Raw genomic sequence first — 4,471 nt, 5'->3', positions numbered from 1 at the left:
TGAATTTCTTCAACAAAACAATTCCACTTAGAATTTCTCTTTAACTTGACACTCTAACCTAATATAGAAAATATATTCTGAAAGATTTTATTAATAGCACAAAGAGTTATATTTACAAAATTTTACGACTTAGCACAGAAAAATAAAAAATGATTTTACCACTTAGCACAAAAAATATATTCCAAAGGCTTATGTTCATTGAAAACCTTTACCAATTAGCACAGAAAAATAAAAAATGAAATAAAAAATTTTATATTTCTCCTAGTTTAAATAAAAAATTCTATTTAACTTTACAATAATTTTTTTATATTTATTTTCTTATAGTTTTCTTTTTAGATGAGACTAGAAGAAAAAATTGATTATATCATGCACAATACAATCAATATAGTTTTTCCGCGTGAAATTTCAATAGATGGTCCTTACAAGGCTACAATCCAATCTGATGGGCACCGTTCCCACTAGCCCGCACCGTATGTTTATTTTTTATTTTTTGTTTTACCATGAATCCATTTTTTTCCCTTTGACTCACACTATGCTGCCTGTGTCACAAACTTTGGCCTCTGTTTATTTTATAAATTTAATTTTGCTTTCTATGTATCTCGTGATAACTCATTACAATCTTCGAATTTTTAATGATCTATGCATGATTATAAGTCGAGAAGAGTGAGCATGAGAAGAATCTAGATTCAACAATTTATAGTGAGTTAAATTTAAATAAATTTGAACATGCGCAATAGTTGGTTAATTGTGGATGCATGGAATGGGAATAATGGATTGGGCTATCTTGCATGTAATTTTGTTCAAACATTGAACACATGGTTAACAACGAATTTTCATTCTCCTTCATCGCATGTAGAAATGAACTAAATTATGTGATTTTTCTTCTCAATAAGGCTATGTTTTATTTGTCAACATAATGCTACTTAAACGCAAAGACTCAACTACGCACATTACTTACCACATATCTCATAGATTCATAGTGGTAAACTTTATCGTTATATACGAGACTCACTTTTCTTAAAATGTTACTAGCGTAATTAGTTTTATGTTTCTAACTATAAATAACAATAGTCTCTCTTGTTTTATGTTTCCATTTTTCTAATTATTTATATACTTTTGTTTATAATCATTATTTGTATACTTGTACTGTTTATGAAGTGTGAGTCTATGCGACATATGAGCTGAAGGTTATAGCTTTATTGGTAAAACACTTATCTTCGCACATTTATAATATAGTATAAATTTCTGATCTAGATATGATAAAAGCTGTAATGCTCTCTTAAGGACCTAAAAATGAGGTCCGGTGAGGAACATTTTAATGAAGGCAGTTAGATTAATTTAAGGGTAAATAAAAAGGAAAACTAATGAAAATGGCTTAAAAACTTTGAGTTTTAATGATAAGGACAAAATAAAGGGTAAAGTGAATAGTACCAGGATTGACTTTTTAGTGTAAAAATATGGTTTTTCGTTAAAGTGAACAGTACCAGGAGCTTTTCGTTAAAGTTCCCTAAATAAAATCATGAAATAAAAATATTCCCTTATGCAGTTCACGTAATAGGAAGGGAAATAACAATACGAAAGCTAGGCAAAAGAGAAGCTGCAGGAATCTAATTCAATGGAGATAAAATTATAAACAAACTTATTCTTTTCATTTTGCATTTGGGTGGGAGATGAATGACAAACTGCTTATTTCTTCTTAATTTTTTCTATGATTAATTCACGTGGCGATATTTAAATAGACTTGTGGGACTTAAATATATGTCACATTAGCACATAACAGAATTTTTGATAGAATTGTGACGGAAGACTACATTGATTTGCAGCACCCAAATTCAAGGGTTACATTTATTTTCGATATAAAGAATCATTTTGACGAGTTGGGTCAGTTTCATGGATCATTTGTAATAAAAATCTTTTAATAAAGTTAATATGTCAACAAGGATTTGCATGCTTTAGAACAACGCAGGTAGGACTCTGAAACTCAAAGTGACAAACAATTCCAAACCGCATGGGCTCTAATTAAGCAGTTACATTTCCTGCATGCAGAAACTAATGTTTCAACTAACATTCAGAAAACCAAAGAATTTCTCCACACACGTGGATATCGGGGATGGTCAATGAATTGGGCCGCACATCGAGGTTGGGCCCATTAGTCTTCTAACCCAAGAATAAGCAAAGCCTAGAAGCCTAGTAAAGGGAAGAAGAGATTGAAAGACAAGTTTTCTGGACAGGAATCATTGAGACCCATTAAAACTCTTTTGGACAATGGCCACAATCATTGAGGCTCAAGAATCATTGGGCTCGTTAACATTAACATCAACTGTTGAGGTTTATCTAACGGCTACAAAAAATGTGAGTGAATTTACACATGTGCACTTGAGATGCACCCTCTATTTTGGAACTCATTGTTTTGGGTTGGCAAAACTTGTACAGTTTACTTACTAAAAAGTGAAAATGATGAAGTATGGGCTAACTTGAGAATGAACAAAATGAAGGAATTGGTAAGGGAAGAAGTCATTCAGATTAAACTATGTCATGTTTACTAACCATCCATACGGCACATTTTAGGTTCGATTTCTGACACTGGTGAATTACACGATGGTGGCCAGAGAGAGACTGAAATACTTCTGTGAGCCTTCTTGGCTCCTAGAAAGGTGGACTGCCGTGTAAAAACCACTAGCTGGTCATTTTAAAAAAAAATAAAAAACCATCTACAACAAAAATAGGAATGAAGTGAATTCTTATCATTATTTACTAAATCTAGTGAATCAGAATCAAAACAACTTGATCGCGAAAATGCAAGTATCAGATAGGAACGAAAAAAATCAATTGCATGTTTTTATTTTTTTATTTTTTGGCTTAACTCATCTGCAGTAAAGCTCATACCGGCAGGTTTAAAAGACTTGTTTTCTCCATCCAAATGAATTACGTAGTAACAAATTGACTAAAAGAAAAAAGAATTACGTAACATACATACTAAGACTACATAAAAATAAGGACTAAGTTAAAGAACCTAAGGCCATCTCCAACCGAAGGGTCCAGAGGGCCAGAGGGCCGAAAATAGCCCTAAAACCGTCTCCAACCGAGGGCTAGGCCAGAGGGCTCTGGAATCTGGGAGGGCCCCACGGGATCGGAGAGGGCTGGAGGGCTGGCTGCTTTCGGCCAGCCAGCCAGCCCCGGGGCTGGCTATTTTTTTTTTAATGTTTCCTATTGCTGTCGGTTAAAACCGACAGCATTAAAGAGCTTTTTTTTTTTTTTAAATAGTTCTACTATTATAACCGACACTAATAGTTTGAAATGTTTTTGAATGTAACGGCTAGTAGCCGTTGGATTATTAGGCCTCTTTTTTTTTTTTTTTTTTTTTAATTAATTTAAACTTCTTTTTTTCCCTTTTTTTTTCCTTTTCATATGAATCAAATTTTTTTTCATATTTTTTTTCCTATAACTTCTATTTCACAAAATTTGTTTCATATTTTTTTTCAATTCTATTTTTTTCGTATAACTTCCTAGGCCATTTATACAACATTAAATTGTAGTTTTTAAATAATAAATTATGTTTTGCCCTATGGCCCTTTGGCCCTCGGTTGGATACGGTTTTTTGTGACAGGGCTAAAACGAGCCCTTTGGCCCTCTGGCCCTCGGTTGGAGACGGAGGCAAATATGGCCCTGTACTGTTCATTAAAATATTAATATCTTGGGGAATCTTGGAGGGCCAGAGGGCTCAAACGAGCCATCTGGCCAGCCCTCGGTTGGAGATGGCCTAATGGCGATGGAATAAAAAGGCAGATGACCACTTATTCTTCGCTTCACTACTCAACAAATTTTGTTTGGTTAGTACTCATGTTATTCAATTGACCAGAAGCCTTTTGTTTATCTAAAATCATTTTTTTCATTATTTAAATAGATTAAAATAAAAAAGTGAGCGACTACTATTTTTTTGAACAGAAAAGTGAATAAACAACACATACAAATAATAAACCTATTTGCTTTTACTCTTGCGAATCCAAAGGTAAAAAGTACAGGAACATCTGAGTTTAAAAGACTTGAGATTCGCATGTAGATGCACAAAAATATTCCTGGAGGATCTGGTAGCTGGCTAGGGTTAGGTACAAGAACACCAGACATGGCCACATGCAAGGGATGGCCCACCATTTCTGACTACTGTCTCTACTAATATCATTATCTTTACAATGTGAGTCTGCAGATCTCCCTCTGGTTTTATCCTTTCTCAAAGTGTTTGAGTGTTGCCTCCACCAAACAACCTAACCCTAGAAATCTACTTAGTTATCAAGATAGTAGCCAGCTTTGCTAGGCCAAAAAAGATTAGCAGTTCAGCTTAAGTTCAGGCCACGTATCGCTAGAAAGAGAAGCCTCGGCGACGATGAAGTCGATGTATTCCATTGGTAAATATATTTGATGTGTAAATTCTGAGAAGCATTGTGATTTGAATTTCTTGTAGCCAGCAAGAAGA

This window comes from Malus sylvestris, chromosome 6 (genome assembly GCF_916048215.2).
Source record: "Malus sylvestris chromosome 6, drMalSylv7.2, whole genome shotgun sequence".
NCBI classification, from domain to species: domain Eukaryota; kingdom Viridiplantae; phylum Streptophyta; class Magnoliopsida; order Rosales; family Rosaceae; genus Malus; species Malus sylvestris.
The sequence above is the reverse complement of the archived record's forward strand: the minus strand, read 5'-3'. Positions refer to the sequence as shown.